The sequence below is a fragment of the Mastomys coucha genome, unplaced genomic scaffold (genome assembly GCF_008632895.1).
Source record: "Mastomys coucha isolate ucsf_1 unplaced genomic scaffold, UCSF_Mcou_1 pScaffold3, whole genome shotgun sequence".
NCBI classification, from domain to species: Eukaryota; Metazoa; Chordata; class Mammalia; order Rodentia; family Muridae; genus Mastomys; species Mastomys coucha.
This window is the reverse complement of record NW_022196909.1, coordinates 66,522,360-66,537,929: the sequence shown is the minus strand read 5'-3', so window position 1 is coordinate 66,537,929 and position 15,570 is coordinate 66,522,360. Positions and strand designations below refer to the sequence as shown.

General features: G+C 38.4%; 1 long non-coding RNA gene across 3 annotated transcripts in view; it reads left to right on the top strand.

The window, feature by feature from the left end:
- The first annotated feature begins 332 nt into the window (after nt 1–332).
- The window catches only part of LOC116074933, a 43,483-nt gene continuing 28,245 nt past the window's right edge, over nt 333–15,570 (top strand). For 2 of the 3 annotated variants that reach the window (XR_004112350.1, XR_004112349.1), the window contains exons 1-4: nt 333–383; nt 8,539–8,884; nt 10,409–10,707; nt 14,968–15,050. This is a non-coding gene — a long non-coding RNA (uncharacterized LOC116074933). Of the gene's footprint in view, nt 384–8,076; nt 8,185–8,538; nt 8,885–10,408; nt 10,708–14,967; nt 15,051–15,570 lie in introns of those variants that run through there. The other variant, XR_004112351.1, reaches the window with a different exon arrangement.

The following is a 15,570-nucleotide window of genomic DNA, read 5'->3' as shown; positions in this document are numbered from 1 at the left end:
ACCAAGGCAACTCTTATAAGAGAAAACACTTACTTAGGGCTGGCTTACAGTTTCAGAGGTTCAGTCTATTATCATCCTGGTGGGGAGCATGGGAGCCTGCAGACAGACAAGATGCTGGAGAAGGAGCTGAGTGTTCTACATCTCGATCTGAAGGCAAGCAGAAGGAGTGGACTCCAGGCAGCTAGAAGGAGGATATCAAAGCCCACTCCCACAGTGACATACTTCCTTCAACATGGCCACACCTACTCCACCAAGGTCACACCTTGTCATAATGCCACTCCCTGGGCCAAGTATATTCAAGCCACCACGCTGGCTATTATGAATAAAGCTACAATGAACATAGTTAAACAAGCGTCCTTGTAGTAAGATGGAGTATCCTTTGGGTATGTGTACAAGAGTGGTATAGCTGGGCCTTCCAGTAGATCAGCTCTCAGTTTTCTGTAGAATGGTCACATTGACCTCTACAGTGGCTGTACAAGATTGTGCTCCCACCAGCAATGGACGAATTTTCCCTTTGCTCTACATCCTTGCCAGAAGGACCTGTCACTTGGTTATTGATTTTAGCCATTCTGACAGGTGTAAGATAGAATCTCAAAGTAGTTTTGATATTCATCTCTTTTATGGCTAAGAATGTTGAACATTCTTTAAGTGTTTCTCAGCCATTTGAAACTGCTCTATTAAGATGAGTATTCCATTTTATATTTGGATTATTTGGGTAAGTTTCTTGAGTTCTTTATGTATTTTGGGTATTAGTCCTCTATCAGATGTAGAGTTGGTGAAAATGTTTCCCTATTCTGTAGGCTGCTGCTTTGTCTGATTGGTGTCCTTTGCCTTGCCAGAGGCATATCAGTTTCATGAGGGCCTATTTATTAATTGTTGGTCCTAGTGTCTGTAGTATCACTGTCCTGTTCATAAGGTTGTCTCCTATGCCAACGTCTTAGAGGATATATTCCACTTTCTCGTCTATCGGGTTCATTGTATCTTGTTTTATGTTGAGGCCTTTGACCCACTTGGACTTGAGTTTTGTGCAAAATGCTGAAAATGAACCTATTTGCATTCTTCTATATGCAGATATCCAGTTCAAGCAGCAACATTTGGTGAAGATGTTGTTTTTCCAGTGGGTACGGGCTTCTTTATCAAAAGTCAGGTGTCCATAGTTGTGTGGATTTATATTTGGGCCTTCAATTGATTCAATTGTTCAATGTATCTGTTTTTTTTGGGGGGGGGTGCAATTCCATGAGATTTTATTATTATAGCTCAGTAGTAAAACTTAAAATCAAGAATAGTGATAGTTACAGAAGTTATTATATAGAACTGTTTTAGCTATCCTAGGTTTTAAGTTTTGCTGTATGAAGCTGAGAATTGTCCTTTTAAGGTCTATAAAAAATTCTGTTGAAATGTTGCTGAGGATTACATTGAATCTATAGATTACTTTTGGGATAGCCATTTTACTGTTAATCTTACCAATCCATGAGTATGGGGGAATCTCTCTGGCTTTTGATACCTTCTTCAGTTTCTTTCTTTAAAGACTTGAAATTTTTAATCATGCACAATATTCATTTGCTTGGTTAGAGTTACCCCAAGTTATTTTATATTATTTGGCAGTACTGTGAAAAATGTTGTTTACCTGATTTCTCTCTCTCTCTCTCTCTCTCTCTCTCTCTCTCTCTCTTTTCCTCCCTTCCTCTCTCCCCCCTCTCTTTCTTTCTTTTTTTCTTTTTTTAAAGATTTATTTATTTATTATAAGTAAGCACACTATAGCTGTTTTCAGACACTCCAGAAGAGTGGCATCAAATATCATTACAGATGGTTGTGAGCCACCATGTGGTTGCTGGGATTTGAACTTAGGACCTTCAGAAGAGCAGTCAGTGCTCTTAACTGCTGAGCCATCTATCCAGCTCTCTCTCTTTTTTTTTCAAGACAGAATTTCTCTGTGTAGCCCTGGCTGTCCTGGAACTCCCTCTGTAGAGCAGACTGGCCTTGAACTCAGAAATCCACCTGCCTCTGCCTCCCAAGTGCTGGGATTAAAGGCGTGTACCACTACTGCCTGACATCTTTGATTTCTTTCTTAATCTGTTTGTAGTTTGCATAAAGAAGGGCTAATGATATTTATTTATTTATTTACTTATTTAAGTTAATTTTGTATCTAGGTACTTTGCTGAAAGAGTTTATCAACTGTAGGAGTTCCCTGTTGGAGATTTTTGGGTCACTTATTATACTATTATATTATCTGCAAATAAAGAAATTAAAATACTTTGACTTTTTCATTTCTAATTTGCATCCCCTTGATCTCCTTCATTTGTTTTATTGCTCTAGATAAAACTTCAAGTACTATATAGATTTGGGGAGAATGGAAAATGTTCTTTTGTTTCTGATTTTAATAGAATTGTTTTGAGTTTTCTCTCCATTTAATTTGATGTTAGCTATATATTTGCTATAATTTGCCTTTTATATTTAGTTATGTCCCTTGTATCCATAATCTCTCCAGGACTTTTATTCTGAATGGGTACTAGATTTTATTTAAGGCCTTTTCTTCATCTTCTTTCAGTTTGTTTACATAGTGAATTACATTTATAGATTTTTGTATGATGAACCATGCCTGCCTCTGTGGGATGAAGCCTACTAGATCATGGTGGATGGTTTTTTAAAATGTGTTCCTGGACACTATTTTCAAATATTTTATTGAATATTTTTGCATCTATATTTGTATGGAAATTTGGTCAGTAATTCTCTTTCTTTGGGTATTAAGGAAAATGATACCTCCTAAAATGAAATGTACAATGTTCCTGTTGTTTCTATTTTGTGGAATAATTTGAAGAGTATTGGTGATAACTCATCTTTGAAAGTCTGGTAGAATTCTGCAATAAAACCATCTGGTCCTGGGCTTTTTTTTGTTGGGATACTTAATGACTGCTAGGTGTCATTTCACTAGGTGTTTAAGTTGTTTGTCTGATCTTGATTTAACTTTAGCAATATTTCTTGCTGTCTACTCTTCCTCAGAGTGTTTTCTTCTTCTTGCTCGACAGCTTTGAGGTGTGCTGTTAAGATGCTAGCATGAGATTTTTCCATTTTTTTTTTGTAAGCACTTATAGCACTATGAGCTTTCCTTTTACACTTGCATTGTAACCCATAAATTTAGATGTGTTGTATATTCATTGTGTCCCATAAGTTTGGGTATGCTGTATATTCATTGTGTCCCATAAGTTTGAGTGTGTTGTATATTCATTTTTGTTGAATTCTAGAAAGTCTTTCATTTCACTTTAAATTCTTTCTTGACCCATTTTTTTATTCAATAGAGTTGGTCAGTTTCCAGGAGTCTTAAAGCTTTCTTTCATTTTTGTTACTGTTAAAATTCAGTTTTAATCAGTGGTGGCCTAATAGGATTCAAGAAGTTATTTCAATTTTTGTTTTTGTTTTTGTTTTTGTTTTTTTTGGATCTGTTGAGACTAATTTTATACCTGAGCATGTGGTCAGTTTGGAGAAAGTTCCATGGGGACACATTCTTTGTGTTTAGGCAAAGTGTTTTTTTTAACATATCTGTTACGTCTATTTGGTTTATAAAGACTGTTAGCTCCAGAATTTCTCTGTTAGAATTTTGTCTGCATGATCTGTCCACTGGTGAGAGTCAGGTACTGAAGTCTCCCAATACCAATGTGTGAACATCGATATGTGATCAAATTATGGTAGTGTTTCTTTTGTAAACCTGAGTGTCCTGTGTTTGGGGCATAGATGTTAAGAATCGAAATGTCCTTTTGGTAAAATTTTCCTTTAATGTGTATGTTGTGTCCTTCTTATCTCTTTTGATTAGTTTTTTGTTGTTTCAAAGTTGTTTTGTTTGATATTAAAATAGTTACTCCAGTTTTTCTCTTTATATTCATTTGCTTATAGTAACTTTTTCCAGCCATTTACCCTGAGGTAATGTTATCCTTGATGTTGAGCTGTATTTCTTGAATATAGCAGAAGGATGGATACTGTTTTTTTTTCATCCACTGACATTAGTCTGTGCCTTTTTTATTGGGGAATTTTATTGAGACCATTGATAATTATCAAATATTCTTAATTTCCATTTTGTTGTTGTTGTTGTTATGTTATTGTTGTTACTGATGGTTGTGGTGGTGTTGTTTTTTATTTGTTTGTTTGTGTGTGTGTGTATGTGTGTGGGGCTTGTGTTCCCCTTCTTTTTTGTTTTGCTGCTGTGAGGTTATTTATTTCCTGTGTTTTGGGGTGTAGTTAACTCTTTAGGTTGAAGTTTCCCTTCTAGCACCTCTATAGGAGCTGGATTTAAGATATTGCTTAAGTTGAGTTTAATTTTGTTAAAAATATTTTCTGTTCCTTTAGGCTGGGATTCTCCTCCTTCCTCTATTTCTATTATCTTTAGTTTTGGTCTTTTCATAGTGTCCCAGATTTCCTGGAAGTTTTGTATCAGATATTTTTTAGATTTAACATTTTTCTTTGACTGATGTAATATCACTTACTTTCATTTGTCTGGGGGCTGTTTACTTGTTTTTTGTACAGCTTGCCTCTTTAGTTCTTGTTTGATTCCTAATTTTTTTCATTTTCAGAATTCCCTTCTTAGTTTGTGTTTTCTTTATTGCTTATATTTTTGTTTTCATGTCTTGAACACTTTTATTAGTGTCTTTCAACTGTTTGACCTTGGTTTTCTTTAAGGGATTCATTCATCTCCTCTTTAAGAACCTCTATCATCTTAATATAGTTGGTTTTAAGGTCTCTCTGTTAGCCTTCAGCCATGTTGAAATGTGCAGTCCCTGCTTCAGTGAGGATAGCTGGGCTCCAGCGGAGGCATACTGTCCTGACTGCTGTTGGATATGTTCTTATGCTGGTGATTAGGCATCTGGGTTCAGGGTGGTTACAGTTCTTGATGCTGTCTTTGTTGAGTAGGCAGTTTTTTTGTTCCTTGTTTCCTTTTCTTTCTGGATCTTCAGAGTGTGATGGCTGGATATTGCCTGTTTTACTGACCTGTTTGGCTGGTGTGTTCACAGAGAATGCCTGCTGGTGTTGGAGGCTGGGATGTGACATAGAGTTGGACAAGGAGGTCAGGAGGTGGTGGGATCCACAGGAGACGTAGGCGGTGGGGAAGAGAAGCTGCTGCTGAGGTCCTATTGCATCGCTAGGGAGGAATCGAGTCTCAGGGAAAGAGAGAGCAGAAAAGGCCTATGGTTGGCCTCCTTGGCTTTTTCTGCTGCTCTATTTTTAATTCTGAAGTCATGATTATACTTACAAGTTAAAGTAACCATTGTGTTCTTATCTTAGAATGCTGGTCCGCAATACAGTTCTGATTCAGCTCAAGCTTCCTGAAAGAAATGTATACTGCCCACTAATAATCTCTCACCTTGTCTTTGAACATGGTGTGTGTACATGCATGTGCATGTGTATGTATATTAAATTCTGGTTATTATCCACCTCTCTTGCAGTGATACTTTTCTGGGGAATTTCCAGCCATTTGGAAAAAGTCAGCCCAAGCAGTGTCCACTGTAAATTTTGATCTTACTGCTAAGGAATATTTAATATGTCACTTCTCTTTGTTCCCCAAGTACAAGTGCATACATCTCTGTGTCAGTGTTTAGCATGTGGCATTCTGGTGGGCTCATTTCCTTCCCAATCTCCTATGTGAGTCTGTGCATTCTCTGAAAACCCGTACACTGGGGTTCAATGGCACCTCACTACCAAGGGGCCACCACTGTAGCTCTCAGCCATGCTGAGACTGAACTATAGCTTAACCTTTTCCTATGCTCAGTGCTCTGTAAATGACCCATAGTAGTCCAAGTGGTATCACCATTAGCTACTGGGGGATGAGTAGAGAAAAGTTGCTTTTTTGTGGGACTTACCATTGCTTTTCTAGTCAAGGTTCACCCAGCAACTCAGGCACAAGAAGAACATTCCAACAGTAGATTTGGTAGCAGTAGTTGGTAATTTAAGCTTTGATGACTAAAGGCCAATGGAGGTCTGCAGACAACGGCTATAACCTGAGAGCTAAGAGTCAGAGACAGAGCCCTCTCCCACCACAACCTAAGACCACTGTAAGAGGGGAAAGATCCGTGTTGTGAATGCTCAGATATGAGAGACACCATGGCTAACAACCAGGTTTTGTGGTTGTTCTTAAATACAGGAGGGTCATCATATAGATAGCACTGCCAAGGGGTGGCCACAGGGACAGGTTGGGTGCTTCGCCTTCTCGAGATGGAGGCAGTTCTGCCTTTGGTGCTAGAGAGATGCACCAAGAGCTGAAAGCAGGCTGGATGCTCTTCCCACCACATTCCCATGACCACCCTCCTGTTGGTTCCTCTCAGTGACAGCAGAGGGACCTAGATGTATTTTGAAGTATCCTAGGAAAATAGAGAATACATGGGCTTGACGCTCTGAGACAGTGAGGAGAGAATTAACCCAGAAGATCACTCAGCCTTCAGAGGGTCACTCCTTGGAACTGGGAACTCTACCTTCTTGATGTTCTACAAGGGGATAGACATTAGGGGAAGACTGCCCATGTTACCTATACTGTCATATGTATCAAAATACCAGACAGAAACAAGTCAAGGGGAAAGGCCTTATTTTGCTTCATAGTTTCTGAGTTCTCATTTGATTCATCCAGGTGGGGAAACTGTGGGAGCAGGAGGGGCTCATTCTGGCAGTGAAGTGGATTAATCCCAAGGTGGTAAATAGTAAGTAGAGATAGGTTGGCTAGAATCTTGCTGGGCTACAACCTTCAAAGGCATGCTCTACATGTTCCATAGCCATCCAAAATATTGAGTCATACTAGAAAACAAGCATTCAAATGATAAACTTGTGAGGGACATTTCAGATTCAAATTACAATGCTGTCCCTTTTCTCTTCCATTGTATTATAAGCACAAAGTATCATGTGCACAACATATTTTTTTCTCCTGGTTAACTGAGAGTTTAGGGAAAGGGTACTCAATTAGCATGTACAGCATGACTCTTCTTCGTCTAAGGTATACTTCCTCAATCTTAGCACTGGATTATCTTTACTGTATAGAGTTGTCCTGTGCACTGAAGCACATTTGGAAGCATTCCTGAGTGTACCCACTAGATGCTAACAGCTCTCTGCTTTCCCGCATTGCCAAATTCTCTCTACTGGGCAAAGTTATCTACGGCTGAGGCCCACAGCTCCAAAAGTGACAAGGAAAACTTTCCATGGCATTTGCCTGAGTATTTCCCTTAGTCCCTGATTCACATGTCTTTCAAAGAGAGGGACAACACACAATGAGATAGTTCAGCAAGTAAAAGTATTACCACCAAGCCTGATGGCCTGAGTTCTATCCCTGAACCCCACATGGGAGAAGGAGAGAATACACTCCTAAAACTTATTCTCTGACCTCTACACACACACACACACACACACACACACACACACACACACACACGCACACACACTCCGCATGTATGTACCCATTCCACTCATACATAAACAAATACAATGTAAGTTTTGTTTCTAAAGTGGGCCATTGAGGTAGCTCAGCAGGTAAAAGTGTTTGTCTCAAAGTCTGAAAATCCAAGTTTTAGTCTTGGAATTCATACATTAGAAGAAGAGAACCAACTCTCACAAGTTGTTCTCTATCTTCCGCATGTGCACTGTGGTACTTGTATATGCTGTGTATGCATTCAGATGCACATGATTTTTCTTTTTTCTTTTTTTAATGGTAGCTGTCTTAGTCAGGTTTTATTACTGTGAAAAGACACCATGACCATGGTAACTCTTATAAAGAAAAATGTTTAATTGGGGCTGACTTACAGTTTCAGGAGTTTAGTCCATTTTCATCATGGTGGGAAACATTATAGGCATGGTGTTGGAGAAGGAGTTGAGAGCTCTACATCTTGATCTGCAGGCAGCAGAAGGAGATTATGTGCCGCACTGGGCATAGCTTGAGCATATGAGGCCCCAAAGCTCACCCCCACAGTGACAGACTCCATCCAACAAGGCCACGCCTACTCCAACAAGGCCACGCCTATTCCAACAAGGCCACACCTATTCCAACAAGGCCACGCCTATTCCAACGAGGCCACACCTGCTAGTAGTGCCACTCTGTATGGTCCAAACATTCAAACACATGAGTATATGAGGCCATGCCTATTCAAACTACCATAATAGCTTAACCTCTTTGGATCACAGTCATCTCCTATACATCTGAAATGCTTCTACCTATCATAGGTAAGTGGTCCCCACCATTCTCACAGAAGGCAGGGATGGGTGTCATAATTCAAAATTACATGCCCCCGAGTCTTAAATTATATGTTCTGAAATAATCCCAAGAAAGACTTTATCAGCATATTCCAGGTTCACAATGGTATTCAGTGCTTTCAGTACTGGGCACTATCTCAACCTATGTGAAACGGTAATGTTACTTTATCTTCTACTACATTCATGAAGTAGCTGCCTCCACCTTACTGCGCCCCAACCCTCCACACATACATAAGATGAAACTATTCAGAAATGATGCTGTTTATTCATGTTACAATGGAGGAACATTCAGGAGTGTCCTACTCTATTTTCCTTATTTTCTAGGAGACACACATGTACTGAGTGATGTGTATGAAGTCCCTGGCCATCAGACCATGCCTACAGTACTGCTTGTGGGTAAGGGTGTCTAAAAGCCACACAGCCTCCATCTTTATTGCCACACTCATGCACTCTGAAAGGATGTCTAGCTTCACAGTGCTCAGGACCATATTTTCAGGGAAGACAGTCTCTACAACTCTAATGGAAAATTGAGGAGAATCAAGATGAATTCCTCAGAACTGGGACTACATGAGGAAGTATGGAAGATTGACCTCAGAGACCTGTCTCCTCCAGTGCAGAGGGACTTGCAGCAGTAGGTGACACAGAAAAGAAGCAAGAAAAAGGCTTGTCAGTAAGTATTACTGTATTACCCCAATTGTTGAGATTACAAATATCGGACAAAACTCTCAGCTTAGAGACAAGAATAGCTAGCTGTGTAGGTTCAGGCCTGTAATCCCCACACCTGGAAGGCAGAGGCAGGAAAACTATAATCTAGAGTCTAACCTGGCTTACATAACATACTATCTCAAAGTAACAACAACAACAACACAAGTTTAAGTAAGAATTGTAAGGCATTTGAGTTTTGGGCAATTCTTTGTCATTGTTTTCTCATTTATAATTAGAAGGGAATGGGTGGGGTGTCTCTAAGTTTAGAAAAATCAACTTGTTATGACAAAAGTTTGTTTGTGGCTTTGGTTCAAGAGTTCCTCAAATTTGCTTTTATTTCATTCTCGTAAATAGTCAGACAGTAACAGAACCTGGACACCTCACCCTTCAGTTCATTCATTCACAAAGAGATTATAAACACAATATTTGCCTCCAACAAGCTGTTTTGTTGTGGTGAAAATAAGAAGAGACGAAGCAGCAATCTAACATCAATGTAATACACTCCCCCAAATTGTGAGAAATCTTTATTACAAGTATTCTCTTTGGGTATGAATAAAAGCTGATCAATATGTAAACATTGAGATTTCTTTCCATAAATTGTGGATTTTGTAGAAATAATTGGTATCTGCCTAAGTAGTATTTGTTACTCTAGATCGTAATTACTCTATTTATTTCCCCATTCTCTCTTCATCAATTTGATCACCCTTTTTCTCTCTCTTCTGAGGCCCCCAAATACAGAAAGAGTACGGCAAGCTTGTGCAAGCAGATTCACATGAGGGAATGTTTATGCTTTCAATCCCCAACAAAGAACTAAACCAAGAACTCTAGTGCTGAAAAACCACTGTGTCTTCAGTTCAGAGTTTTGCACTCCTAAGCTGAGAATGAACTTACATTTAACAAGCTATTTTTTCTGACTGGTCTCCACACACTGGGACCTATTGCTTTGATGACATAATTCTATTCTCAGCAGCAAATTTTGGAGACTCAAAAGCCTGAAGTTGTCATCCTTTGTCCATATAATATTGTAATAACTGTACAAAGAGCTCGAAGCCATGCTTCACGTCAAAATGAAACACTATGTAGGTCATGGAAAGTAGCATTTGATAGTTGATTTTGAAGGTCTTAGTTGATCACGTCCCTTGTCCTACTACAAAAGTGAAGGAGACAAGGGGCAGAACAATGAAATGAAAGGATAATAATTTGGAGAGAGCCTCTGGGGTACTATGAAACCCGCCCTCCAAAAGGCCATGTAGAGCAGGGGTGCGTTTTAGAGAGACTATGTGGACAGCTTAATGCGAGTCTTTTTTAATCAGTTTTACTATTTCATGAAATTCTTGAAAACTTTAGCATGCACAAAAACCAACCAGTCCTAGACCAAAAAAAAAAAAAAAAAAAAAAAAAACCAAAAAAACAAAAAAAACAAAAGTGGGCATGTTTTAAACAATCTGTGTAGTCTCTGCTTTATTTTTACTTTTATTTCCTTGTTTAGGCTTTATGAACATGAAGTCTTTCACAAAGACAGAGAACTGGAATTGAGGTTATATTAGATTCTGTCCTACAAGATTGCAGAAACAACAAACAAAACCAGCTGGTTATGGTAATATGCACCAGTAATTTCAATACTCAGTCATGGAGGTAGGAGGATCAGGATTTCAAGGCTATCTTCGACCACTTGGCAGGTTCAAGGTCAACCTGAACCACCAGAAATACTGTCAGAAAATGACAATATGAAACTTGAGTACAAGGAAGTTGTAAATATACCACCACAGGATGTCAAAGGATTGAGGGGTAAGTGGACATCGAATGGAAAGACAAATCCACTCCTTTCATTCAAGGAAAACATAACTATGACTTTTGTTGTTGTAGAAATGGTCTCATACTACTGTTTACTTTGGCCAGAATCTCACTATGTACCCAGGTTGGCCTCAAACATGTGATGCTCTTCATATATTAGCCTCTCATTGCTGTGATCATGAGATTACATACATGTGTTACCATACCTGATTTTAAAACGAGTCTTTATGTCAAGAAAAAAATGCTACTTTGTTTTTGTTTTTTAAATCAGGATTATCTTTAGAAAACAGAGCTTAAGTTAATGGTTTGCATACAGGTAGCTTATTTTGGAGTGTGAACAAAAAGAAAAATAGTTGAGGAACAGGTACAAAAGGAAAGAAAAACAAGAACATAAAAGGCAGAACACCTACACAAGTGGGTCATTGAAGTAGACTGTGGTCACTTGGCCTCCCGTGAGCAAAGAAGACTGTATCTTAGAGTTGTCCATATGAGAGACACGTGAGAAAGAACTTACTAGTGTAGCATCACACTTGTGCAGCATGTAGGTTCTCAAGGGTACCATTTACAGCAGCACCAGAAAATCCCAACACAGAATCCAAGGGGTGCATGGTACCCTAAAGGGAAAATGATACCATGTCCATCCTGGATGGATGGTTACCATGGCAATGACTGAAACCAATGATACCTGAGTCAAGAAGGGGTGACATATACAACACCTCCTAGGAAACTAGAAATGTGTTGTCAAAGGGGGAACAAAAATTATGAAAACTAGATCACCCAAGAGTATTTGTCAAGTTAGGAAGTTTCTGCTATTCAGTCTTCAAGTTATCTCTTCTTAATACAACTCTGGATGATGATGATGGTGATGAGCAGGAGGAGGAGAAACATCATGATGATGATGCCATTGGATTAGAAATATTAATCACAAATCCAAGTATATTTTGTGATTTGTTTATCTATGCCTTAAGAAATCATGGGGCTGGTCTTAGACTTATTTCAAGGTCAAAAATAAAAGCTGGCCTTGCAAAAATGCATTTGAAATAACATAGGTTAAAATATAGGTACAGGAAAGAAGAAAAAACTTGAGTAGTTTTGTGACTATATCTAGTATCATACTATTGTTCAAGAACAGTTATGTGTGACATAAAGTTTGGCTTGACTGCCTCATGTTTTAAGTGTCTGTGTGGAATATCCCCTCTCTCTATCTCTATCTCTATCTCTACCTCAATCTCTATCTGTTTCTAATCTATATCTACTCCAGATGCTTTACAGAAATGGCCCACCCCAACCATATCAATCTCTCAGAAATATATATAATCTGTACCTATATGTGTGTGTTTGTGTGTGTATGTAATAAGAATCCTTCTCCTATTTTATGCTGTTGTTTCAGTATAATGACCAACCAGAAATTTCCCGAAGCTCAGCCCCGCAGAGCTAGGGATGGTGTCTACTCTATTTCTCTGAAGGAAGACTGTCCCACAGATCCTCATCTAGCTCTAGAAAGCAAAATCCCAGAAGTGATTGTTTCAGTTGAGCAAAACATCCCAGATTAGTTCAGGAATTGTTTGCTACCAGACTCTCTGCCTACTTACTGTCTTTATGTCCTTTCTACCTTCATGACTACTGAACGTTGAGTTGCTGTGACCAGAATTCTCACCCCCAAAATATACCCCAAATGAACTGTTATTTAAATGTGAGATCTGCAGCTCTAAGAGTCTTAGAAAAAGAGAGAAAGCATGGACCAGAAGTTTCAAAACATTAGCCTTTTGCAATGACTTCCTTGATGTGATTTCAAAGCAACAAAAGAGAAAGAAGAACAAACTGAAGTCACCAGATATTTGAGAATTTTTAATATTGAAAGATACCACCACCAACAGAGTACAAGAAGTGGTGAGCAGAATGGAAGAATTTGCAAACCATGTGAGTGATGAAAGATTAATATTCAGAATATAAAAAGAATGTCTAAATCTCAACAACAACAAAACAAACAACCCAATTTAAAAAAATCATTCAAAGAGTCAAATAGGCACTTCCCCCAAGGACATTTTAAAGATTATTTATACATGGTGCTTGGGAAGATGTGAGGAAAGACAGAACCCAATCATGCCAACATTCTCACATCAAATTTGAATCAAGTTCTTTGAATTTGTATGTCCTTCAGCCTGGCAATTTCTCATGCAGTAATTTATCTTAAAGAAATGATACAATCTCATGGTGAGTCTCTTTCCCCAAATGCACACCAGATGCCTTATAGTGGCAAGAAATAAAAATAAAATGTAATGCTGACACCTGATTGATTCCTTCATTGTTATGTCTGTTAGTGGAGCATGAAATGGCCCACCTCAACCATACCAATCACTAAGGAACTAATTATGACATACTGCAAACTTTTGAACCATAACAAAATGGGAAAAAATGTAGTTCCCCTGCACAGTTCTAGGTGCCATGGAGGACGATGTTTTCCCATTGTATGAAAACATCATGTAGGAAACATACTTGATGAACACTTGAATCAGAATTCTTACTAATTTTATTGGACATTTGTACACTTAGAAAAAAATTACTGTCAATAGCTCCTGAATTGAGAATGAATTATTTTGTCATAAATATATTCACATATTTGCAGGAACTATAGACAAATAGTTTAGCCTCTATATACACTATGCCAACATATTTAAAGGGACTGTATTTAATAAAAGAAAATGATTTCCTTTTATCCAATAAGCTTTAAAAATTATGTATGACATTGGAAATAAAGTTCAGCTGAATTTAGTATTTTTTTTCAACCAGTCTAATATGTATCCTGCAGGTGTCAACACATATCCATAGCTTTGTGTCTGTTCATGCATCTACATGTGTCTGTATATTTACATTGTACATACAACACAAACATTAACCATATCTCTACATGTTGATTTATAATGAATTTATAAGTTAACTTTTCTCTCTAAGACATTACTGAATCATGTTTCTCAGATGTAAGCATAAGTTAGCTATGGTAAATCAAAAACACCAGTAGGAATTCTTGGCCAGAAAATCCACACATACTCCCTTCCTTCCTTTCTTCCTTTGCTCCTCCCTCCCTCTTCCTACCTTTCTTCCCTTCTCATTCCCTCCTTCCTCTTTCCCTTTTCCATTCCTGTCTTCTTCCTTTACTTCTGCCTTCTAGCTTTTCTTTCTTTTCCCCCTTTTGAGACATGACTCATGTGTAAAGTGTAAACTTAAGGGTTCTTTGGAGAGTCAGTTGTATCGGATGGTGTTTTGCTGGGGCAAACACATGAAGGAATGTTTTCCTGAAGTGGACACAGGTGTAGGACTAAGGCAGACCTGTGAAGGAATTTCACTGAAGCAGACACAAGAGAGAGGATGTTCAGCTAAAGCAAGCACATGAAAGGACACGTGATGAAGGACTCTTTGCTAACAACACACATGGATTGGTCTACCTTATACTGCATAGTTGAGCTGCATTTGTAGGGACTCTTCAGACTCGGGCTGATTGGATGCATGTGCTGAGGCAAGGCACGTAGAGGACACGTGATGTTTGGAGGGTATAACTAGGACTTCCTGGAGCGATGGAGACAGAGCTTGGCTTGCTGGTACAGCTAGCATTGCAATGCTTGTCGGTCTCAAGCCTTTACTGATCTCCACTTCCCTGAGAGAGGCACAACTGAGAACTTCTGGTGTTCCTGTTGGTCCTTCCTACTGACTCAAGCCAAGGCTGAGGTCTAGTTGTCTCTGCTAGTTGTCATGTCACCACTGTTGCTAACCTGACTCTACCAAACTGGACTGCTGGTGTTTGCAAGTGGCTCAAGCTGCCGCTGCCTGTTAACCAATGGACTGCACCGTTGATTTCCAGACAACACATACAAGTTGCTCCAAAGAACCTTTCTAAACAGGTTCACTTCCCTTATATCCTTTCTTTTCCACTACCTCTGGTGGGTAGTGGGCTAACAGCGAGGTTAAAGCATTGAAGAGCCATTATTGAAAATAGGTTTGAAAAACTTAAAGTTACACATGTGCTTGCTATGTATCTGAGGTGGCCTTGAAGCTTGAGTGCTGTCATTACAAGTAGCTACGTGGCTCTATGCAAGGTATTGTAAAGAGGGCTCAGGACTTTGTGCACACTACACAAATACCTTATTGATTGACTTACATCCCTACTTCTCCACAAACTTTTGTAGCATTTTAAGTCACCTACCTACTCACAAGGTGTTCTCTACTTTCTCCTCAATGACAAAATCCATTTCTATTCAGGCTTAGGGCAGCCATGTGCTACTTGAAGGATGGACTCTGCCCCAGAAGCAACATGTAAATGCCACTGATCTAAGCCAGTTGAGGTAACTTTATTCTTTTTTTTTTTGAAAGTTTATTGATTTTTTGGATGTACATATTCACAAATGTAGTACATATTGATAGGGTATTTTTTGTCATATTCTTTAAAATTTATAAAATATTATAACATTATGACTTGGGCCAGAATTGTGAGCAAAGCAAGTCCTTTCATTATTTCAATCAGTCTGTTTTCCTTAGAAGGGACAAAAGATAGTATCTACCTGTACCTCACTAAGCTCTAAATCTCACTTACTCCAAGTATTCTTTTCCTTTTTTTTGATTTAAGTTTTATTGCATTATGATGAAAAAACATACATGATTTCAATTTGTCTGAATTTATTAACATTTAAAAACATATTTTAACTAAATATAATTAAATCACATTCTTGTTTCCCTTTTGTACCCTAACTCCTCCCAGAGACCCTTCATTATGTACAATACTTTTTTGTCATCTTCTTCAAAATTTATAAAATATTATAATAAAAATGAGTATTATAAAAGTTGTTTGATATAAAACAACAATCA